The sequence below is a fragment of the Sebastes fasciatus genome, chromosome 10 (assembly GCF_043250625.1).
Source record: "Sebastes fasciatus isolate fSebFas1 chromosome 10, fSebFas1.pri, whole genome shotgun sequence".
Taxonomy (NCBI): Eukaryota; Metazoa; Chordata; class Actinopteri; order Perciformes; family Sebastidae; genus Sebastes; species Sebastes fasciatus.
The window spans coordinates 6,614,604-6,640,923 of NC_133804.1; the positions used below are offsets into that span (position 1 = coordinate 6,614,604).

The 26,320-nt window shown below is 41.1% G+C and overlaps 1 long non-coding RNA gene across 1 annotated transcript in view; it reads right to left on the bottom strand.

The window, feature by feature from the left end:
• Positions 1-733: 733 nt before the first annotated feature.
• Positions 734-26,320, bottom strand: part of LOC141774982 (uncharacterized) — a 1,018,885-nt gene continuing 993,298 nt past the window's right edge. The window contains exon 3 of the long non-coding RNA XR_012595534.1: positions 734-802. This is a non-coding gene — a long non-coding RNA (uncharacterized LOC141774982). The remainder of the gene's footprint in view (positions 803-26,320) is intronic.

Genomic DNA, 26,320 nt, shown 5'->3' on the forward strand with positions numbered 1-26,320 from the left:
TTCCTTCAACATGTAACAATTTCAAAGAGTTTACAGTCTTCTTCTTCACTGCCTTTGCTGGCACAATACTGCATATCTTGGCACATTGCTACCACCTGTTTATCAGCGGAATAGTGTGACACCATTGGCAGGAAAGTGTATCGTGCACTTGAGTGCATGTCCTTGTGGTGTGCACCAGTCAAACAAAACAGGGACCCACTCACAAAGAAACTGCTCATTTCAGTAAGAGACACTTATGTCAATGAATTGACCATTTATAGTAACTGGTGACACAGTTAGATCTGATGGAAAAATCACAGTTAAACGTAGCCTAGTAACGACAGCTAGGAAAGCAAACAGAAAGCTTTACCTCATGTTGATGGTTCAGAGCGTCACAACATTGACACAACACGCACATCACCACAAATCTGCACTCAGAGACAGATGGAAGATGAATTTCCATCAGTTACTAGGCCTATAATTACAATAGGAATAAAAAAAAAATAAAGAAATGGATTTGGTGAAACCATTTATAGCCTATGATTATATTGGACTGACACTATTTTAGTAATAATTCTAATGTATCTCAGCTCGTACGTGGTCACATAGTTTAGTAGCTGATTCTAGACAATGGTGTTTGCACTGCAATGTGTTTCAAGGATAAAACATGAGACGCTACTTTTGCTAAAAAAGAAAGAGACTATGATGCGCCCTGGTAACCGAACGTCTCCTTCATACATCCATACATTATCTGTAACATATTCAGGGTCGCGTTAGGGCTGGAGCCAATCCCAGCTGACATTGGGCGAAGGTGGGGTTCACCCTGGACAGGTCTCCAGACTATCATAGGGCTGAAACATAGAGACAGCTAACCATTCACACTCACATTCACACCTACGGGACATTTAGAGTCAACAATGAACCTAACCTGCATGTCTTTGGACTGGGAGGAAGCCGGAGAACCCGGAGAAAGCCCACGCTAACACGGGGAGAACATGCAAACTCCACACAGAAAGGCCCCAAGCCGGGGTTTGAACCTGCAACCTTTTTGCTGTGAGGCAGCAGTGCTGACCACTGCACCACATTCATACAAAAAGCAGCACTTAGAGTTATAACCGACCAGTCTGATGTGTGAAGAGGTCAACCCGTTCTCAATCGTCAAATCCCGCCGTTTGGTCAGCGCCCCTAGGCATCGGAAACTGATGCACGAAGGTGCCCTTTAGCAACAGTATGTGACGAACCGGGCTTTCATCTAACTCCAGAGTAAACACACCCGCCCGGGGTGGTGGATTGGTCAAACAAACACGTGTTCCGTGTGAAACTAGAAGTAAGTCGGTCTTTAGTCACATGAGATGTTGGTATCGTCAGCCACGTGAGTGTTCGTCAGTGAAGTTAACGTCAACCACGACGGTTTCCTAACCATTACTAAGTGGTTGTGTTGCCTAAACCTAACTTTCTGTGGAAACAAAAGTTTATTTTGAAAGGACACTATGCATGTAATGAGCGTATATTGACACGCCGTCCCCGGTCCGTTCAAAAGTAACGCAGGAGGGGTACCCCGTGTGTCGGTCTCCAATGACGAAGGGCACTGACCAAGCGGCGGTATTTGACGAGTTGGAATTGAGAATGTGTTGACCTGGTGTAGTTTTCAGGCGATCTGATGAAGGTAAATACAGTGAACGGCCGTGCGCAACGGCACTGTGCTCTAGCACGGCGCTCTGCCACGGCACTTCTCACATGGATTTATTAACACTGTAATATGCCACAGGGATTTCATGAACATGAAGGAGCTTTTCATACAGTAGCCAATGAAGCAGCTGTGGAAAGCAGATTGTAAGAATCACTCACAAACATTCATAGACCAAAGCAGACTCATTTAAGCCCACTGACTTTCCTGCTTTAACCACAGTGTTTAATTGCAATACACTATTTATTTTAAGCATTAATCCATTGTTGCCACACATTTGCAGCAAGTATTTAGTAGCACTGATTTAATGTGCATCCGATCCATACTGTGGCGTCGCACTGGGAGCAACTGAAAATAGACATACTATATCGCTCAGAAGGAATGGAAGAAGAAAAGTATTGCAAGGTAATGCAATATTATTGTGAGAGAACGCAAAAGTAGTCTTCAAAAAAAGTTCTCGCTGTGACCCTTAAGTAGGGTTGAGCCCACTCCAGTGTAATCCAGTACTACCATGTGCTACCTACCCAGCGGCTGGGTCATGTTAACCCAACTGCTGGGTTATCTGCGGGCGGCAAATAAGCATCTTTTTGTCAACAAGCAGTCTTTTTGACTCCTCTCAGTCCTCCAATACAGTTGAATAAAGGTTTGTATCCGCTTTTATACCTATCCAGTCCATTACTGTAGAGACAAACAATACCAGTCTTTAGACTGATAGTAACTTCAAGTAGCTACTAAATAATTATCTCTCCTTAGGTCCAGGCTAGCTTGTAGCTGTCACCTAGCCAGCTGACCTAATGTCGACCAACATTACAGAGTCCCACCTGTTTGTGTAAGAAATAACTGTACTTCAAACGATTTATTTTAAAGCTAAGCTTAATAAAGTGCATCAGCTACATGTTAGATGTTATCTTGATTTATACCAGATGTTACAAATGCAGTATACAAACAGTGAATCTATTTTTTGATAGTAAAAAAAAGTTAGCATTTCTCTTTCTTTCTCTGGATCATAGGTTGGAACAAACATGGTGGAATACATCCAACGGGCTGAGGTGTCACGACCATATCCCTACGTCCAATCACAAATTTAAAACAAAATGTCTTTGGAAAGAATTTCTTTGTGTTTACTATTGCAAATGTTTATGATTTGAATTACCAAATCTTAAATGTATTTTAGATTAGTATTCGACCAAGTTATTTTATGTGCAGTCTATTTAAATACATTTTGTACAGATTATACTGGAAGGAAACATACTAATAATGATGAGGTAAAATATACCCAACTTGCTGGGTTAAATGAAAAACCCATCTTGCTAGGTGAGATTAACTCAGCATGTAGTCAGACCAATATTTATCCAGCAGTGTAGTTAAAAACTACCCAAATTAGGTATAAGGTATAAAAAGTATGATGAGCTAAATTAAATGAAAACACACAAGTGCCTGTTCAGGCTTTTAAAATCAGTCTGAGTGCAAACTGGATAGTCTTGTGTACTGAGTGACAAACTGAGTACAGTATACAGTCCATACGGAGTAGCACCCAGCCAGTGTTTAAGGCAACAAATGTCAAAGCTTCCATGAAGTGGGTGCAGGTTCTGAGCACTCCTGCGTCACAGCAATCAGTGACAGGGATGTGTTGGGTCATAACAACGTTAAGCTTTTTGCATGACATCTGAATTACATGGCAGTCACACCAGTGGCTGTTATGATCTGACAAACCAGTGAGCTCCATGAATATGATTTACAGTATGGTAACACATATCACAGTGTGGCTGGAAAGAAAAAGAGCAAACAGAGGGAGGGATACAGTATATGTTGGGGGTACAGGGCTCAGATCAGTTCAGTGTGATACAACCACAAGAAAGGGCACACACACACACACACACACACACACACACACACACACACACACACACACACACACACACACACACACAGCAGGAAGAAACTGAATCAACGTATGGAGGCATTTCATGTTTAAACTTATCCTGCTGAAATCTTTGTCACGCTGTGATCGAGCATTGGTTTGCGAGCATCATTCCCACATCCTTTAGTCTGTCTAGACAGTCTTATTTTTAATTATTATATTAACATAATAGTTTTATATTAACAATGGATCAAATGACTCACTACCAATTTGTCACACATAGACGCCTCAGTGTCTGTGGCCCTATGCTTCAAACTATGACTCTCTACATGGTGTCAATTTTAGACGTGACATGCAAAGTGTCTTCTCAAAATAAACTTCTGTGTTCACAGGAAACTTACAGTTTCCGCTCGTTACATGCATACAGTATATTTTTTTAAATAAATGCCCAACGTAGGTGTACTTACGCAACAAAACTACTTGATTAGGTTCAGGAAAAGATTGTGGTTTGGGTTAAAACAAGTTTGCTTGTTACATAAGTAAACTTGTTATGTAACTGGTGTTAGTAAAGTTCAGAAATTACGTAACAAAAGTCAGTTAAAATAAGTGAACGCTGACTTGGTTTCACATGAACGGTGGTCTCCTGGGTGAAAGTCCTGTGATTGTTTGACCCGTCCAACCTCACCTCTTCTCCCACCTGCCTTACACAGACTTTCTTACTCTTCATACTACGTCAGTTGCACGTCTCATAGAGATGCTAAAGCGTGACTCTGTGTCTCGGTGTCTCGGTGTCAGACGCTGAGAGGCACTGACCGAGTGCCGGTATTTGTCGAGTTGGGAGTGAAAATGGGTTGATCTATGTAATGTGAAAGAGGTGCCCTGTAGTGACAAACCCACAGAGAATTATCACCAAACTCATGTTTTAGTGTCTCTCAGCACATTGTTTTGGCTTTATAAAGCATTATCAAATGTTATAGGGAACAGCATTTTATGATTTACAGCTATATTTATGGACATGTTTTTATCATTGATGTCAATAAGAGATCCTGACCTGTCACTGCAAAGTGTGAGTGGCAATAATTCCTGCTTTACTGATGTGATGTTTATGTGCTGATAATTGTAGTGCAAAATGCTTCACACGGTGTTCAAAGCGTGAGATAAAGTTTCTGAGTACACCTTCCTATTAAAGTATTAAATACACAGTGTCTGTATTGGAACTGATGGGGTTTGGCTCTCAGACCCTTTCATTGATCTTATCCTCAGAAGGTGCATTTTCAAGCATGTTTGCCAAAGTAAGATAAATAAGATGTTTTCACAGCTTTGTGTTTTCTTACAACTCTAAAGATTCAGTCTATTCTTTCTTTCAAGAAAGCCAACATAAGAACCATAAACACCTTCCCTCTCCAAGTGCCTTGAAACTCTGACTTCTGACTTTTGGAAGCGCCAAAGCGTTGATGACAAGGTTGTATCCACGTATGAAACTCTGAAGAAAGGCGACACGGCTATTTTGCAAGGTGAACAATGTTTTATCATCTCTTTTGGAGACTTCTCAAGGTTTTGCCGCTCACAGCCAGCGTCTCTTTGAATTTACTCATCAGTGGCGCATCAAGGGCTTCGATGATGACAGAGGAAGCATTAAAAGCAGATCTTTGGAGGGCGAGGGCGGGGAAGGGAACAACATGAAAAATTCGCAGAATGGCAGGCAGCCAGCTTCTTCCAGACTCTGAGATTGAAAGTTGCCGTATGTTTGCTCGTCCTTGCCTCGCCCTCAGTGAACCAGATAATCAGCCATAGCGACGTGGAAGGCGACCAACAGTAGCGTGTGAGCGCCGCAGGGACTCAAGCGGGAAGCTGGTGAGTTACTGTAGCGTAAATATTCATATTCATATTTAGCATGAAAAAGGCATTACTGAACAGATTGCACAAACTAAAAGTCAATTAGAAGAGGGAAAGGGTGAGAGATCCTATAAATGGCATGTGTTGCCACTTGTTTATAAATATTCATTTTTATAATCATGTTTGTAGTTGGTGGTAATTATTGCACATTGTGAATTAATTAATTAACACTTTTCCCTTAAGTTTCGCTAAAAGTTTAACAGTTAAGTTGTCCATTTATCCATCTAATTATTTTCATTCATATTCATATTTTCTCTTTTTTACGATTGGAGAAACAGTTGAGGGTTAACTACATTTGCACCACGTTGAATTTACATTTTGTAAACCATAACATTATGTTTCACAGTTTTTAAGGTGATCTTTGTTTCCAGATAGGCATTGGTTTCCATTCATCTCTATATGGTATAACAATCAATTAGCAGACTTGCTTTGTTATCCATCACAGTGAACATACAGTCTGCTTAATTTTTTGCCAGATTTACATTATCGGTGTGATATATAGGCAAAGCAGGGTAGCTTTAATTGTATAGCACATTTCAGCAACATGGCAATTCAAAGTACTTTACATAAACATTCAAGAACATTGCGACAATGTATAATAATGAAATTTAAGTACAGGTTGATTTGAGAAAAAACAGAATAATGAATAAAATAAGTAAGCTCACTTCAGTCAACTGTGTGGCATACTTCCACAACAGTAGAATGGGACTTTTAATTGTGATGAAGTAGTTTTACTGTACATATCAACACAACCTCATACCTAAACACCAGAATTGGTTGTTTGCCAATGACTCCCAAAACAGCATATATGACTGTTCTGTTTAACACTGTGAAACGGTCATAGTTTTAACAGACGTACTTGGTTATGTTTAGACAACAAAACTACTTGGTAGGGTTTGGGAAAAGATCATTGTTTGGATTAAATTCAGTTACGTACTTAAAGCTTCAGTAGGCAACACTTTTTTGGCATCATTTGGCAGAAAATCCATAATAATCTTTCAGCATATTGTAATTCAATTGTTCTGAGAGAAAATTTGACTTCTGCACCTCCTCATGGCTCTGTTTTTAAGGCTTTAAAGAGAGAGAGAGCGTTCCTATTGGCTGTGCTCCGGCTGGTGGGCGGTGCTTGGTATTTCCTCAGCACATCTCAACATGGCTGCCGGGTCACAAACTTTCCCATATTACTGGTGATTTACATAAAACACAAATAGAGTAGTTTGATATTTGACTTGAAGCTGCATTTATTAACTTTTGAAAAGATGTTCCTGGAGAGAGATTTGTTGGGTCTTTTTGGTGTAGCGGGAATAGCTGTAAACACAATGCTGACATCACTTCATAAAGTTGATATGGCTAACTCATTCAGCAGACACAGAAAAACATTATCATTCATTTGGAATTGGAAATATCTCTCTTTAGCTGCTAAATACTCCACTACGGTATGTAACTGTATCTGTCTGCTGTTTGTTTCTGAGCAGGTGGTGTACAGTGAGTTTGCCAGAGGTTTTTCACTGAAAACAGCTGCCTGTACACTGGGTTCATGAGAGCAGTAAGACTGAACCAAAACAGTAAAGTTGTGAGCCGTAAAACCAAAACAAAGAGCTCAAAGATGCTAACGGCCTGTCCACACAGGGAACGTCAGCAGCGCGTGGCGGCTGTGCAGCCTGCTGTTTTTTATTTAGGCGTCCATGTTAACAGGTTAGAGCAGCCACACAGCCCGCGTGAATCTACAGATTCGAGGTCTCGCCTATTTTTACCGCGAGCCGCGCAGTTCACAGCAACAACAGACAGTGAAGGTGATCTTTTGACTGTATATTGACATCATATAAGCAACATTAGCCTACTACAAGTTCAATGTCTGTATCTGTAGAATATGTCACGGACATGAAAAAAAGTAAACATTCATTTTTCAATCAACACTTCCTGCTTTCATTTCAAAATAAAAGTCCTTAATAATTTTTTTCTGTGGACAGAATTCCTTCCTTTGTTAACACAAGCTTTTTATTCTGAAATATTTGCAGGACAGTGTTGTAGAAAATGCAGTGACTTGCACGGCTCCATGAATGAATAAAGTATGGGGTTTTAATTGTGGATTACTACTATTATTTACAAATTACCACACGGTTCTTAACGTTTTAAGTGTAAAATAAATATAAATTACATTTATAATGAAGCGAAATGGACATTATGAAAGGCAAACTGTGTAGAAAGAAAGGGCTGACAGCAGCAGCAGAAACGCTGCCAGTGTGGACAACCCACACGTGGGAAACGCAGAAGTTCAGCGAGGCAGCCGCAACGCGCTGCTCACAAAGGAAGTCTGGACAGGCCGTAACATGCTCTGTAGAGCCAAGGGGAAGTGCAGAGTTGGTGATAATTCTCAGTGGATTTGTGACTACGAGTAACACCTTTCACATTTGATATAATCATTTGATCCATAGTTGTAATGAAAAAAAATACTGATTAAGAAAAGGTTCATTACATCATGTCTTTGCAGTGAAAATTGTGTTTGTGCAGGGTGTGAGGTGTGTGTGTGTGGAGAACGTGTGGAGACACAGACCCCCCCTGCAACCGGAGTGATCAGATCAATTCTAAGTATGAAACTGGACAAGTCAATTTCATGGCTCTGCATGAGATTTAATCCCCACCTGTGTAATAATGTCAAGCAGAGACTGGATATTGAAAGTTGGTAAAAACTAAATATTGAATATTGGAAAATCTCCTGGATTAAGTCAGCTGTGGTTGCTTAGAGATTTGTGGCACAGTTCCGAAGCCCGTATGAGTAAGTAAGGAGTGGGGGAGACAAAAGACAAAAGCCTTGATGCCACTCAGTGATGGGTGGGGGTAGATGGATATGGGGGGAGGGAGGGCTTGGATGTGCAGTGGGGCCCCCAAGACTCTGCTTTTCCACAGAGACCAATCTGGACCCGGGGCTTCAGCTGGAGGGACACTGCTGCTCCATCTGGAGGCTGAGTGGTCCTGAGGTGACCTGACACACAAGTGAATGAACAAGCAGAGCACACACACACACACACACACACCCACACACTTCAATTGATGCCTCTGCAAGAGAGAGAGAGAGAGAGATAGAGGGAGGTTATTATCTCCACTCCCTTCATTGTGTGTGCATCGAGGAGGCTGACATTTTGTCACTACATGGGAACAGCCTGACGCTGAGTGCCAGTGAATGACGAAGATGTCTGCCACTGTGTGTGCGTGTGTTATTTTGCCTCCATCTATTTTCTCGCACTCATGCTATTCTCTTCAACCTCTCCTCTGAATAATAAACTGTAGAATCGCAAAACACTGTTAAAGAATCGACATAAAAAATACAGCCGTTCTTTTTTTTGTTGCTTGCCATCTGTAGATTGTCTCCTGTTTCACATACACTCCTTAGTCCTCTGTGATGCCTTTAAACATCCCAAACCAGCTGGTAACTTTAACCTAGTGCAGGCTACGCAACTTTTGCAACCTGGTCCTACCAAATGGCGTTTGTGTGTGTGTTTGACCCAGCGATCCAACTCAGACCTCCTCCTTACACTGACTTTCACTAACAGAGAACACGCCAATAGCGATATGGGTTTAGAATAGTTAATTATGTATGGGAGATGTAAGGGAGCTATGATGATGTAGGAGGGAGGAGGGATGAAGGGAAGGCATGAAAAGATGTGGAGATGAAGGGTGAGGGATGTAGGGATGTGGAGAGGAATCACGATCGTGGACGGATGGCTGTGGGAGAGTGATGTTGAATCGATGTCAGCTGGAGGCGGGAGGTAACCGGCGATGAGCCATCTCTTCATGTGCTCTGATTTTGACAGTGGTTCCTGTATTCGAATGAGAGAAAAGAGAGAAAGGAGAGGGAAAAGAAAAAAGGGGTTTGGGGGGCAGGGGGAGATGTAAAAACCGAGTTAAAAGGGAGGTGAACGGATCAGGTGTGCTTAAATACTTTTGTGCGGAAATGGGATGTGATTGAGGCGTGTTCTTTGTTACGAACCTAGTTATAAAACTTAATTTCAACTTCCTCCTTTGCTCCCGTCATAATTTTGACGACCACTAGAGGTCAGCGCCTAACTTTGTCCCCTTTGTATTCGTAACGGTGATCAACCATGTGAGTTGATGATAACGACCTTCTGAGCCTACTAGTAGGTGTAGCAGGCCCTTTCTAACCCATATCCTTCTGATCCATATTTATTATAACATAGAGGATCGTGCTGGCCACCACACGTGGTAGAACATCTGCAGCGTCCTGTTGCAGCCTCTGAGCAGCTCCGGCTCTTCTTGAAGAGCGCCTCTGTGCCAGCCTGTCATACAGGTGGATACATTGGTCAAAGGAGATGTAATCCTGCAGAAGTCCACAATTTGAACGTTGGTCACGTGCATCCTCAGAAATAAAGACTATGGGTGTGGTTGGGTCTAGGATGTGATGAGGGCAGGTGCAGAATCTGACCAAACTACAACAACAATGGCAAAATATTTTGCAGGGAAACTAAAAGAGTGTTTCGCCAATTATGTTTTTTTTTTTTTTATGCCATGGTCTAATCAGTATAATAACCTCCGCATGAGTCATCTTGGTTTGTTGTCAGAAGTTTTCAAAAGATATTCTAGTGTCCACCAGGTACGATTTGGCCCTGATCTACAACCACTAGAATACAGTTTTTAATCCTCACTCTACACACAAAGTTAAAATCATTCAGCATTTTTATGATTCCATTTGTCTCATTTTGTCATCTTGAGTTTATTTAAAAACGCTTCCTTCTCACATTTTGTGTCCATTGTCTCTGTTTTCTTCTCTGTTTGTGCACACAAACTAAAGCTTCCCCTGCGTCTCTGTTTTCCTCCTCTCTTGGCTGGGGAGGACAGACAGCTTGGATGGGGGGTACGTGGCGGTTGGTGGCGGGCGACTGTCTGTTTCTTGCTCCCTGCCGTATGGATACACAGACTGCAAACAAGCCCTCACCGTGGTGGCTTGTGCCTGCGAGAGTACACACACGAGCAGCCAAAGACGCACTCTGCTTAGCTGTAACACGGCCCTTTGGCCTCTGTTTCTACCACAACAAGCCACATTAGCTCTGCTGCTTTGGCTCTGACCCACTCAGCCCCTCTGCTCACTGGCTCTTCAGCGGTCTCTCCTCAAATAGCTCGCTGGTCCAATGGTCAGGCCATGCTGCGGAAACCAAGGTTCGCTTGGCCCCCCCGTAAGTGTGTTTGAAAACTAGCTTGCTCTGGGCTGCACACACCATGTTTCACTGTCAAACCATCAGTGACAGCTGCATAAACATGCCCCCCTTCTGGCTTCAAGTATGTCCATGTGATGTCCTGGGTGTTGTAACTGCAATTAGAAAGCCAGGAAACGTGCCTCCACAAGCTGTATGAGTCACCATCTAGCCTTTTGCACCGCTGATATTCAAAGGTGGATTGAAAAGCTGGTTTTAACAGCTATGTCCAAGGTTTTTGATGAGGTTAAATAATGTTTTACAGCAGCATATTCTACAGACCCTTTCTGTTTTTGTCAGACCAAACCTTGACGGAAATGATGTTGGTGTAGCTCGGCCGGATTTGCCGAAAGCTTCTGACACATACTGTGATCAAAGACGTGATGTGTGAACTACAGTATGGACATACTGCTGTGAAATGGTTTATCTTTTATATCACAGGAAGAACTCCAGTATGTGATGTTGATCAACCCTGCCGCCTAGAATATTACATATATTACATTTATATGCTCCTGATTTGTTTCGCCAAGTACATTTTCAGGAAAACATAATGGCTACCAGTGAAAGAAGTAATACAATGTTGTGAGGAGGTGGTTGGAGTGGATGCTGCTCAGGACCATGAACTGGGTTCACATCCTCTCACTGCATGTATTGATTGTGGTTTCAGTTAAAAATTAATAAAGTAAAACATGTCAGTGTTGGCTTTATCAGTATTTAAGATGGACCATGATCATTCCCTTACCTTAACCAAGTTATTTGAGTTGCCTAAACATAACCATAAATTACATTAAATAATGCTTTAGTTATGAATATCATATTGCTAGCAGGGATACGTTTTGTCCTTATGTTGATTAACAAATGATTTAGGCAGCTTCTTTGAAAACATATTCGATTTTGCAAATTAATTACATAATTTATAGGAGACACAATAGTGTTCATAGTACTACATCAGAACCAATACTATTAAATGTGGAGTGCCCCAAGGCTCCATATTGGGGCCCCAGTTATTCCTTGTGGTTGTGCAAGGAACTGAAATATTGTCTGTAAGAATATTATCTGACACTACCAGTAAATTTAAATTAAATTAAAAGTGCATGCAACGTGCCTCTAGTTCACATCAACAACAACAGCAACTGAGGAACATTTGAGCATGCACATCCTGCTGCAGAGCACACTGAGATCCTGCAGACAGCAGGCAGCTCAGAGAGATATTTGTTAAAGATGGACTGATGGATGGGAACAAGCCAGACAAGGTGTTACCTGTCACTTTGAAGGGGTGTGAATGTAATGAGGGGAAGGCAAGTACATGGTGTAAATCCAAAATGGAGCTGAATAAACACGTTGCATTTCTGCAAAGTGGTAATGATACAAAATAAAAAATGCAGGGCTAGTATAAAGGTTTGCATAAAAAACAACTTCCCCAGTGATTACGTTTTAGAGTGCAACTCTTTACCATTATTAAAGTTTAAGATCAATTTAAAAAGCTTCTTTTAAAATTAAATTCTAATTTTACTAGATGGAAGTAGTGATCCATTCTGTTTTTTTCCCGTTCCAGTCAGGATTGTGGGTGTGATGGCTGATGACTTTTAGAATGCAGGTGTATCACTGACCACAGTCTGTGGGTGGTAATGACTTTAAAGGACATCATTATAATGGATTTATAAATTAGATGATTATTTTGTGTGGTTGCTGAATTAAAATTAGATGATGATGATGATGGTAATGATGAGTTTCATCAGTGTTGAGAATCAGCTGCAAGTTCAGTCTGTAGGTGAAAGTGTCCTATCCCTGACATTAAAGTTAGAAATTAATTAGTAGCATAATTATGAAAAAATGCATGTATAATTACACTTCTATTTTACAAGTGTGCAGGAAACAAATATAGCAGCAAAAAGTAAAAACAAAAAACAAATCCTTACTTTGGTTGCTGAGGTCTTTTGTGCAACGGTTTAACTGACTTTACAGGATTCCTTAAGTATAAGACCAAGATGAGGAACATTTTAAGGGAACCTTACATATAAGACTAAGGGACAAAAAGCCTACCCTTTCTACTACTAGCCTACTCGCTGACTGCTAACGTTACTGTACGTTTCAGTACGGTTGGCTTTCACAACTGATGTGAAGCGTACCCGAGTACACATGAACGACAAACCGTGCCCGACTACGGTACGGACCGCTCACACTAATCAAACGAATTGGACTTTGGGGTCAAGTGTACTCAGATCCGTGCCCGGGTCCCTGATGTGAAAGCACCCTTGAAGTCCCAGAGAGTGGGATGTGATCTAAAGGGGTTAAAAGGGCTTTTTTTTTTTTTTTTTCATCTCGACTTTAAGTGTGTTTTGTGCAACCAATTTTATTTTTAGGAAACCTTAAATCAGACTATCAGGGAAATCTTAACTTAAGGTGTTTTGTGCAACCGGCCCCTGGACTTTGATCATTCTTTTTCTAATAGTCTTTTCTCACAAGCCCTCCAGCCGGCGTTGCAACAGTAAATCGCTGGAGAACCCCTTAAAGACCTGGGGTCTCATTTATAACCTGTGCATACGGCACTCTCCTAGCAAAAAGTCGTGATCTATAAAAACAAACTTGACAGGAGAATGTGCCCACCTTTATGGAAACTTTGACGTATGCACACACGCATTATGGAGGTGATGATTTGAAGCCAGACTGTAGAAATTAAATGTGATAGTAATCATTATACGTATAATGATGCCTCTCACACATTTAGTTTCACTTCACATCACACGTATACATCCAGTTTATCATAAACATTTAAACCAGCAGTGTTATTTGTGCTACTGAGCCATAACTATTCCATAAGCACCTTACAAATGTAAAATATATAAACCAACTCAAATCTCAAATCAAATTCTGCTCAATATTTCATCAGCGCTGTCTCACCATCACATTCCCTCCACCTATGGAGCGCAGAAGAGAGGGCCGGACTACCGACACTCAGCTGTGGAGCAGCTGTTGAAATCATCGTCATCAGTTGTAGAAATCCAAGATTACATTAAATAGCATTAAAGAATGGTAGAACAGAGCGCCAATAGTTTTAATAATATCTTCTAATAGTGTGCAGATATCACCATGTACCATTATACCACCGGCACAATATTATAACAGCAATATGCAGCAGTATAATAAAGCAACGTATGGATGTCATCAAATATTTTGTGAGCTTCTGCTTGAGGATCATACTAAATAACCACTGAGGGTTATTGCTCCTCTAGACCTGTAAGTATGCCGACGCCAACAATGGCTCATGCCAGCCAGTCGCCTCTGTTGTCCTACACTGTACCTCTCCATGCAGCTGCAGTAACATTGGCTGAACTTCTATGTGTAACATTAGCATTGTCTCTTGGCACTGCCTTGTCCTCCAGCTCTGTTGGCTCAGATGGAGGCCCAGTGATGGCCACGGTAATGAACCCTCCCTGGCTCCTAACCTCTCCCATATTAGCCAGGCAAACACAGGCAGTCTTTTGGCTGCCACCCTCCACAGTCTACTAACAAGCTGCAGTGATGCCCCCCCTGGCTGCCGGCCACAAAGCACTGGACCCACAAATGTCTACAGCGGACGCTGCGTGTGTTCATCCACTGTTTGAGAGATCGCATTTTCCGCTCTCTGCTAGGGGCCACGGATGTTTATGCATTGTTTTTTCTACCACGCTCGTGTGTGTAACAGTAAACTTGACATACCACACCCCACCTCCTGTCGCCCCCATCATGTTGTCTTTAGCCCCGTTCGCCTCTCTGTCCTCGTCTGTGTTTCCTGGCCTCTGGCCAGTACTGAGTGTCATTTTTCCGCTCTTACAAGCCCCTGTTGCCCCAGCCACCTAAAACCCTGTCCTCACTCTATCTCTCCATTGCACCTCTTCGCCCCCAGATGCATTCTGGTCATTTTCTGTGTGGTTTGTTTTGGCAGCAGCTCAGTGAGCCGTCACGGCCATTTAATGGCTCGGTGCTCCCTGGCTCACCGGTGTTGTTTCTCCTATTGCCAGATTCTGGCACCCCGGATACACACTCCTGCTCCTCCTCAGCCTGTATAATTGATACACAAAAGGCTGCAGTAATTCACATTCTGTAGTATTATATACACAAGAATACACCAGTGGTTCTTAAAGTGGGGCCCAAAGGAACTACTGGGGGCAAATACATAAAACTGGAGGTCCAAGAGCTAAAGCATACCGAATACACACAATCTGTCCTTGTTATACGCTGAAATGTGTTTCTCTCCATACAGTTTTTACTGTATACTGCATAACATAGAGGTATTGCATGCATGTGCACATGCATGTGTAGGCCTATATAGAAACACACTTGTTAAACCCAATATAGATATAAAACAGAGCACCAAAGCACCAGTTAAGATTGTAAGGGCCAGTTCAGATAGTTAAAACAGTGAAACTTGATCAGAATCAATTCATGACAATGGAAAAAACAAATCAGTGGTGATTGGCTCGCAAGGACAAAGTAAATGCTTACACATAGAGTTCAACTTATGCATACTTTGACATGCAAATTTGCAATACTGATTGATAGCAAGGTGATTTGTCACTGCTAAAAATGTCAAAAGTGGATGAACTTAATATTTTGTGGTGTTCCACAGGGTTCCACACTTGGTCCACACCTTTTTCATTATACATGCTTCCACCAAATTATGCGACAGCAAGGTGTAACATGTCATAGCTATTCAGATGGCACACAATAGCACATAGCACTACAACCTGAAGACTCTAAAAGTGTAAATAGTTTAACGTACTACTTAATAATTATTGCAATTTGGATATATGGCAAGTATTTGAAATTAAATGAGGAAAAAAAAATGTGTGTGTGTGTCCGCTTGATGAATGTAAGTCAAATATTCACTCTCTTTTAGCTCTGGTTTGGACTCTAGTCTATAGCTGCTGTTTGGTGTTGAGCAGGTAGTGTACAGAGGCTTTACCTGCGCTGCTGGAAATCAGGTTTCAGTTTCGAGTTGCAGTCCATTGCAGTGACGGGGGGTTGATTCTCTGTGAGCTACGATTGACCTCTTTCACATTATATGCAGTCATTTAATCCATTGATAATATCAAATTGTGATGAGTGCAACTTTAACTAGAAGCATATTAGCATTTCCTGATGGACTTTTAACCATTTATAATAGATATAATAAAGCATCATTCATGTTTACAATTTCCAGGTTACCAGCGTACCAAAGTCTACTTTGACGATAAATGAACCAGATGCATTTTTTCATAAAAAGGCCATTAGACTATCTACGAAAATCTATCAATCTATGTTAGTAGAGAGAAAGAGAATGGAGCTGCAGGGGGTGTTAGCATGCAGAGAGCTCCCCGGGTTTCATCTGAATGATGAATAGACCACATCAGCCGGGATCATAAATACAACACTGTCATGGATACCGCCGTCTATCCTCGCTTCCTTTTCAGACAGCGCAGACAGAACACGTATGGAGAAAAAGTGTAACTGTGACACATGGATCTGATAACAATGACAATATGGAAAACTTTCTCTATTCGTCTTCAGGCCACGAGGACTAAAGCAGTACTCTACACAAAAGTGCACTCAGTAGAGTGTCACTCCATTTCTACAGCACTGTCCTCTAAATATTTCAGAATAAAAGCCTAGTTTTAACAAATTTAGGAATTCTATCCACAGGGAAAAAAAAACACTTGAGGGCTTTTATTTTTAAATGAAAGCAGGAAGTGTTGATTTAGTTAGTTAGTTAGTGAATAACGCTAGTCACATAACTCGTTAGTCAGTAAAGTTAACGTCAACCACGACCATTTCCTAAGTGGTTGTGTTGCCTAAACCTAACTTCCTGTGAAAACAACAAGTGTCAACAATGAACCTAACCTGCATGTCTTTGGACTGTAGGAGGAAGCCGGAGAACCCGGAGAAAACCCACGCTAACAGGGGGAGAACATGCAAACTCCACCCAGAAAGGCCCCAAGAAAGGGTTTGAACCTGTGACCTTCTTGCTGTGAGGCAGCCGTGCTAACCACTGCACCACTTTCATACAAAAAGCAGAAAATAGAGTTATAATTTACCAATCTGATGTGTATAGAGGTCTTTATGGTTGTACTGTAGCAACCTGGTCAACCCGTTCTCACTCGTCAAATCCCGCCGCTTGGTGAGCGCCGCTAGGCATCGGAAACAGACGCACGGAGACGCCCTTTAGCAACAGAATGTGACGAACTGGGCTTCCATCTAACCCGCCCGGGGTGGTGGATTGGTCAAAACCTCCAACCAAGAGACCGCTGTTCGTGTACCGCGTGAAACTAAAACGTTGAAATGAAAACTAACGTTGACTTATTTTTTCACGTCAGTCTTTAGTCACATGACTTGTTGGTATCGTCAGTCACGTGAGTCGCTCGTCAGTGAAGTTAAGGTCAACCACGACCATTTTCTAAGTGGTTGAGTTGCCTAAACCTAACTTCCTGTGAAAACGGAAGTTTATTTTGAAAGGATACTATGCATGTAACGAGCGTATATTGACACGCCGTCCCTGGTCTGTCCAAAAGTAACGCAAGAGGGGTACCCCGTGCGTCGGTCCTTGATGCGGAGTGGCACTGACCAAGCGGCAGTATTTGACGAGTTGGAAGTGAGAATGTGTTGGTGTGAGTGGGAATATATTATGCAAATAGGTGTGTAGCAGCCTGTAGAGGTGTTGGTCTACCGGCTACCTGCAGGTGATTCTGTTGTAAAGGGTTGCATTGATGTTTGTAGGATCTCAGACATGATGGTGGCTCTTCTTTTCTTCGTTTGTAGGAGTTGTTGACCTTATTTCCTCCAGTTTGTTCAGGAAAGTTATTGCAATTTGGCTTCTTTTATATTGGTTATATTTGTTATACTTTCCTAGTTAGATTTTTTTTGTTTGTTATATTGGCCTTTGCCCACCCTAAATTCAATTATTAGTTCCATCTATTTTAAAACATGTTGTACATAAATACCTCAGCAATCTGTCTCTGTGGCTGCTTGGGACTTGGGGAAGATAGGAGTTTTCCATGCTGTGTCTCAGCGAACCCTATCCGAGGCATATCACTGGATTTCCACACCTAGCCTTTGTCACTCGACAATTAGTGGCTGTAACTCGTCAAATCTATGATTAATCAACATCCATAAATCAGAGCGCTGCCTGTAGATAATTAGTGGTAATCTGATACTCCCACTGTGTTGTGATTCTGTCTCTCCCGACCGCTGACGTAGCTGTCATGGGTAATTGATGAAATTAATTGACGAAATGAATCAACGATAGAAGGAGAACATTCATCAGTCTCCCAGTGTTAATCTGCCCGGCCATCTCCCGCGCTTCGCCTGCTGCTTATTGGATGCGTTGATGTCTGTATGTTTTTAGAGGACGCCTGGCCGCTGTGATCAATGGGCAGCGCTGGGCTCACGGCGTCAGATCTGAGAAGGTGATTATGCACATCATAGATTTTCCATATTCCTAAAGGTGTCTAAATTAAACACAGATGACCTTACTTTGCTATTGGAAATCATTGTCTCTCCTCCGACAGACTTTATTTTGCCTTTGAGGACGACGTGCCCTGAAGTATTTGTGTTAACGGATTCATAAAAAAAGTGACGTAACTGAAACCCATGAGAGGCTTTGTTCTTTTTTTGTCCTCTAACAACACTGGATAAAAGCAGGAGGCTTAAATGGAGGTATGTAAAGATATTAGTCCTGTCATGTCATGAATATACTTCAGTTTTTATAAAGACTTCATGAAAAAAGTGACTTATCAGGTGGTGTGTGTGTATATATATATATATATATATATATATATATATATATATATATATATATATATATGTTTACAGTTTATAGTGCTGTCAGCCTGTTGTATGAAATGCTCTTCTTGAACACACTGTCAGAAGTCTCAGGTCAGTTCATAAAAGCTTTTACATTTTGTCTTCTTAACACCTGCGAGAGAATTCCTCTTACGGGGAAATGCTCTCGTGCAAAGGTCTGTCATGGGAAAAGTTTCAGAATATAGGCTTAAAAAGTAAATGATTGGAGAAATGCAATCAATACAGGACATGAGGGGTCTCTGAATGGTTTCATGAGTATGGAAATTATGTGCATCATATGGCCTTCACAGTCACCACATCTCAACCCAACTAAACACCTATGGGAGGTTTTGGAGTGAAGTGTTTGACAGTGCTCTCCACCATCATCATCATCAAAACACCACGAGGGAAGCGCCTCAGCGATCTCCTGACTGGAGGTAGTCATTACTGTCTATGGCGCTAAAACATCGGTCTGGCTATGTGAGAATACCATTTCTGTCCTGAGCCTGGCATTGTGGGAGCAAGGCATGTATAGTCAATCTATTCACTCTGATGTCGATCAACCAATGGGCGAAAAGTTGACCCCATGACACGCTTTGAATGACAGACCATGTATTTGCATAATGAAGAAGAAATGCATAAAGAAATGTATAAAGAAAATACTACAGAAAGAAATGAGTTTGGGGAAATAAATTAGGGGGAAATAAATTAGGGGAAAATGCAAAGGGAAAATAACACATGAATAAATAAATGCATACCAAAAAATATAAATACATAAATAAATTTAAAATAGATAAATATTAATGCATAAAATAAAATGGAACACTAAATAGGAAAGTAATAGGGACATTAATACAAACGTAAATAAATAATGAAGCAAATTAAAGATAAATATCAATTGATATCACATTTTTATCAATTAATTAACGTCTACATTTATTTTTAATATTATTTTTGGTACATTTAATGGCATAGTCATGTATTTATCGAGTCATTTATTTATTTATTAATTTTATTCTGCCAGCTTCCGTCCTCCATAATCTGCTTGTCTGTGTCCGTGGGGTAGATGTGGAGTTATTTTCTGTCTCTGGATGGGTATTTTTGGGTTATTTCTTGTTTTTAAATTGCTATACATGTTACTTGTTGCTGTTCACTGAGCTTACTTGTTTTGAAATGTACCATATAAATGAAATGGCCTTCCCACTGCATGCATAAATGTGGGTTTGCTTCGGGGCACGTTTGCTTGATTGGCCCATGCAGGCTCTACCCCTTTTCCCAAATCTAAAAGTTTTGGCTCTGGTACCTGGCAACCGTGGCAGTGAGGAACAATATATCAAATCCAGCACTCAAAACATCCCTTCAGAAACCTTTTGGGTGACATCATCACAGTTACATCAGGTTAGTTTAGAGTTACTGGTTTGTTTTCCAGAAAGATACACCAGGACAACAGGACAAAAGTTTAATGGGAAATCCAACCGGAATACCACTCCTAACAACACAGCATGTGTGAGACGCTGACGTGTGATGCTACTGTACTTGTCACTACTGAACCTCTTGTCTATCAAAACATCCTCCACATCTTTGCAGGCTATTTGCCGTCACGTCAGACCAGCATCACGTCACGCTGCGCCGACCGATGCGGTTAATTTTTTAGGTGTGAACTTCTGATATGAGAGCAGCTGCAGAGTGGTAACTCTCAGTGCAGGAACCTCCGCGCGTCACACTCCCCCCCCCCCCCCCCCCCCCCCACACACACACACACACACACACACACACACACACACACACACTCAACCATTAGGGAGGCAACTCGGCGAGAAATTGAATTTTGGGTCGTTATCTGGCGGATGCAAAGCGCCTGGTATAGTGTCTGTGAGAGAAAGAAAGAAAGAAGACAAACAGCAGAGGGGAGAAGGAGGGGGTGATAGAGGGAGGGAAGTGGGAGAGATAAAGCGTAGATGAGTGTGTTATAGACAGATAAAAACACAAGCATGGAGATAGGAGAAGAAGAGGAGGAAAGTGTGGAGCTCAGCCTCATTGGCATGATGGGGAGTGTGTGGCAGATTAGCGTGGAGTCTAACTTCAGTTAATTATGTGCATACTGTTAATTCTGCGTGGCTGGCTGTGTGTCTGTGTCTCCCGATGCCACAGAACGTGTGTGTGTGTGTGTGTGTGTCTCTCATAATGAAAGTGATGGCTGGACCTTTGACTCCTTAGCAACGCTTTAAATGAACCACTAAAGTTGTGCATCAGCATTTGCTGAGCGCAAAGAGCCCGTGTGTGTATATGTAAGAGAGAGTGTATGCGTCTGAGAATTTGTGTGTGTGTGTGTGTGTGTGTGTGTGTGTGTGTGTGTGTGTGTGGACAGGCACATGCGCAGGGACTTGATGCATTAACCTAAAATAGAAAGCGAGTTCTCCCAGGAAGGTTGTCCTCTAATTGACTGGATTCTGTGTGAGCAGCACTTTTTAAACACCTTTTGTTGCCCATTTTGCGGTGATTAAACAGGCATTGCTTTTAATTGGCTGATCTTACTAGGACCGGCTTCACTCAGCAGAGAAGAAGAAAAAGAAGAAAAAGAAAAGGAGGCAGAGGACGAAGAGAAGAAGACTGGAGCCTTGAGGTTACTCACTTTGTTATTAAGCTACATGGGCACTGACCTCTAAATGCTTGATTCATGTCCGACTGTAAATTCTGTATTTTGTATTTTAGCTCATTGCCTGTGTTTTGAATAAGAAGAAACAAAGTAAAAAAAGAAAATCATGTGTACAGCCTAATAACTCAAATGGTACACACCTTTTAATTAATTCTGACTGTTTATATTTTAACAATTTCTAATTTTTAAACTGAAGTTGATGAAAGGCAGCATTTCCTATAGAGTGAACAGTGAAAGCCTTCCGGTTTAGCAACGGGATTATGCCTCTGGACTATTGCACTGGTTTTAATTTAAAACCAGTTAAGGAAATATTGAACTTATATCAGGAAAAATCCAACCGAAAAAACAGGCGTGTTGCAACTAATGTGCAAAAGGTCTCAATTAAAATGACTGAATTTGTGCGTGCAAAAGACGTGCAAACTGCCCCTTAAGATTGCAAAACGCATTAATGACAAAAATGGCAGATGACAACTTTTACTAAAAATATGTCTAATCTTCAGAATTAGCTTTATTATATTTTATATAAGGGATAATGTACAGCGAGCCGGTCAAAATTGTGAAAAAAAACTGACATTATCCCGTTTATTACACAGCTACTTACTTAAGAAATCAATAATTTGACACAAAAACATCTGCCAGAGTTCGATATCAGAACTGTGCCCATATAGCAACGGTCTGTTATCCATAGCAATGGTCTGTTATAAGGTGCGGCTGTGGTCAGAGGGTAGAGCAGGTTGTCCACTAATCAGAAGTTCGGTGGTTCGATCCCCGGCTGCTCCAGGTCACATGTCTATGTGTCCTTGAGCAAGACATTTAACACCAAATAGCCATCGGTGTGTGAATGAGTATTTAGATCAGATCCTGATGGGCAAAGTTGGCACCTTAGCAGCCTCTGCCATCAGTGTATGAGTGTGTGTGTGAATGGGTGAATGCTGACATGTAGTGTAAAGCGCTTTGAGTTGTCGGAAGACTAGAAAAGCGCTACATAAGTCCAAGTCCATCCAAGTCCATTTATACAAAGCAATGGTCTGTTATACATAGCAATGATCTGTTAAACATAGCAACGGTCTGCTATACATAGCAACGGTCTGTTATATATAGCAACGGTCTGGTATACATAGCAACGGTCTGTTACACATAGCAATGGTTTGTTATACATAGCAACGGTCCGGTATAAAGAAATAACAGACCGTAGAACACTGTGATTGACCAATCAGAATTGAGTATTCAACAAAGCCGTGTAATAATGTATTATAACGAATACCCGTTCGGAGTGGGCCGATTGCTTGCCCCCCCGGAAGTGCTGCTTGCAAAACCGCTCATCGCTCTTTGACTCCAGGGAAGTGAAGAAGAGTTTGGTTGTAACTTTAGTATATCCAGCATCCAGCACCAAAAGTGAACTGCAGTCAATAAACCGCGGCTTGTAAAGGCCTGCTGCGGACGACATGCTCGACTCAGCCCTGGAGCCCCGGGGCCCCACCCCCGCTGCTGTTCACTTGTTTATTCAAAGTTTATTAATATTGAACGTGCCACGTTTCCAAATTGCACCAACTTCAATACTGCACGCCCTTGGGTCCCCGGCAATACACCCACCAAGTGTGAAATAGATTGGATGAACGGTTCTGGAGATATGCAAAGGACATACCCACACAATATAATATAAATAGATTGTGTAATGGAGCTTTACTTCCCTCTCTACTTTAATATGTTGATCTATGCATGGATTCCAGGCTAATAAGCTCAAATAAATGTATTCTGCTCTTATTTTGTGGCTCTTGAAAAGATAAGGCTAATACTGTGAGTGGTGTCACCATTTCATTATAGAGGAGATTGGGGTGGGTGAGATATCAGGGCTGCTAAAATGCCACTTTGATGGGTGTGAAATGAGTACTGAACCCTGACCACTATCACCAGAGTGGGACCAGGGTGTGTGTGTGTGTGTGTGTGTGTGTGTGTGTGTGTGTGTGTGTGTGTGTGTGTGTGTGTGTGTGATCGAGACAGAAGCTCTTTTTCAATGATTTAGAAGTCAACTGAGCCCCATCTTCCTTTTCATTTAACACAATCCCCGGTTTAAAACCCGCACACCTCCTGCTTACAGGGCTTCTCTCTAACCTCCGGGCTGTCACCGGTCATTTATAGCTCAGAAAAACCATATGTGATAAAAGATGGCTCATATAACTGAGTTAATTCAGAAGCATGCTCTACGTGAAAGCATTCTCACAGCTCAGTATTCCATGCACATGTATCCGAAATAGCAGTCTAATTTGGCCCTCATTGACATTAATGAAAGAGTATTTTTTTTTTATTTCATGTTTCCAAATCAGATTAGCATTGATTTAATGTCTGTGGAGCATAACACATGATGGGGAGAGGCTGCTTAATTCACATGTGATAGTTAATATTTCACAGTGACTGACAGAAATGTCAAATTATAAGAATAATGTATGCCTAACACCACAGGCACAATCCCTCATACTGCTCTGATAGATCTGCCTTCAGCTGTTTATTACTGCTTCAGTTTGCATGGCCTACTCCTAAAGAAAATCAATTAACAGCAAGTGAATTCAAATTATTATATATATATATATATATATATATATATATATATATATATATATATATATACATCTTTTAACTGGGCTTGAATAATGGGCAATATAATATAATAAAAAAAATAGTAAAATTAGTTCAATTAAATGTAATGGCTTGTAAACCAAGGACAGATATCAGTATAAGCAACGCAACAAAAATAATGCAGTTACAACAGAACTAAAATAAGGTAAAAAAATAAATAAATGTAACATAAAAATTATAAAAGGACCTTTGTAACGATTGTAGGGATAGTTTGGGTGTTGTTGAAGTGGGGTTGTATGAGGTACTTATCCATAGTCATTGTATTACCTACAGTAGATGACGGTCATTGCATCCCCAGTTTGTAGAAACAGACAGGAGTACCAGCACAGGAACAAAGTAATGTACTCCTGTGGACGGGGCCGGCAGCAAAACGTATTTTAGCCACCTAAAAAAATCAATATAATTTTAAGTGTACGCTATATTTAGAATATTTTCACTGCTTTATCTTGCTGTCAGACAGACCTTTCTGATGGGTGACTGAAGCCGTTATCTAACACACCAGACTCCTTTGACAAAAACAGTAATTTTACCATGCAGAACACGGGAGCTGCTGGTCTAGCGCTGCCTCGATCAGTAAGTTTGCTTACACAGAAGGAAGCGTGCATCTACTCATGGACGAGAAGCTTGTGCTTGTGACAGTGCTTGTGATATTCACTGCTGGGCCTCTGAATTGTGGACCAGCGGCGTGCGTAGATTCGCCATCCTGGCGGGCTTACATTGTTTGGCTTACTTTGTGTTGTGTAGTAGTATCAGTATGTAGGTATGTGTACATGAAATGGGCGCCAGCACCAGTGACCAGATTTACATTGCACATTAGGTTAACATCTTGAAAGTTGAATTTCTTTAAATATGTACAGTTATGTTGCAAATTTACACTTGTTAACACCTGTTAAAATGTGATATTGCACACTGTAATATGTAGGAGTTAACATATTTCCATAAGATTATTGTTGGAAAATGTTTTGGCTGTCTCAAGTATTATTAGTGCAGGTTCAACCGCTTTAAGAACTCATTTGTCCCCTTGTCCATCAAAGCCCTAAATGGCAAGATGGCCAGATCGGAACCCCTGTAAAGCTGCCTTTTATCTTAACTTTACACGTGTATATTTTGTTATGTTATTCTATGTAGATGAGGCTGCTTTACTTTTACTGCACATAGTACATTACTTTGAATGATTACTGGTGTGTCCTATGACGGGCATTGTGCAATTTTTTGGTCGGTGGCAGTCTATGTATGTACTGTAGGTGCTGTGTATGTGTGCATGTGGACTGGCTACAGCCTGTGTATGTACTGTATGCATGCATTATGTTATTTGTATTTCTTAACAGCAGATACTGTATGTGTCCAAGACAAATTTCCTTCAGGACGATAAAGTTTATCTTATCTTAATCTAGATTGATAAATAGCACTACAGGTAAGATGAAAATTTTTTTATTTTGTTTTTATTTTGGGGTGAAGTGTCCCTTTAATTCCAAATGGAGCAACTACAGAAACATTTTTTAGCAAGAAATGTTTTTACCACAGATGTCTAGCTAGATAAAACCTGTGTTATTTATTTTGTGATTATAAACAGAGTTTTTCTTCTGCACGGTGGGTGTATTAAATACCATCAAGTTCACACAATAAACATGTAAATTGCAAAAACAAACAACAAAACATAAAGGGGAAGAATTCCAATGCATTTTCCAATTTAGAGAACATGATGCACACACACACACACACATCCCTTTTTTTAACAAACATCCTAACAACTTTGTTATCTCACCTATTCATTTTCTTATGCAACTCTTTCAAATGTGCTTGAGAGGAAGGAGTGAGTTATGAAGGAACATTGACACTGCTGTGATTGATGATGTTGAGATTTTAGCAGAAGAGCTTCAGGTGTCCATCCCTCATATACACCTCCAGGTGACGTTAAGGGGATAGTTGTGTAAGAACTTATAGTGAGGTAAAACTCAATCATTAAAACATGGTTACCCATAACACCCTTCTGTGCGTAGACCCACTAAGACATGTATCTTTGAAGAACCTCACTTCAAAACGGCATCATTTACCTCAGAATCAGTGTAGTGATTATCACTAATCAGAGACAGATCGTCACAATCACTCTAATAACATATACAAAAATATGTCACTGTAAATAAAAGGTACAACTTGACTCTTGAGCGTCCGGTCAGCCGCACGCTGTAAACAAACCAATGATGCAAGTAAAGCTCATGATTGAATTGGCTATCTGGAAGTTGGGGCGTGGTTATGGCAGAGGTTCATTGGCAAAAGTCCAACCTGATGAATGTAAGAATGTAAGTCCAATATTTACTCTCCTTTAGCTCTGGTTTGGTCTCCACCAACTCCTGAGGAAAAAAATAAATGTGTCTCTTTAGCTGCTAAATGCTCCACCATGTTCACCAGCTAGTCTCAAACTGTGTCTGTCTGCTGCTTAGCAGGTACATTTCTAACAGCGGGGACGGACCGCTCCATGAATGACTCTCTGTATCTGTTAATGTCGAAGACAAAACTGACAGGAGGGAGGGACTAAATGTCGCAATTACAAATCCATCTGGTACTTCAGCACCATGGACAGCGCCGTGGATTTATCAATACAC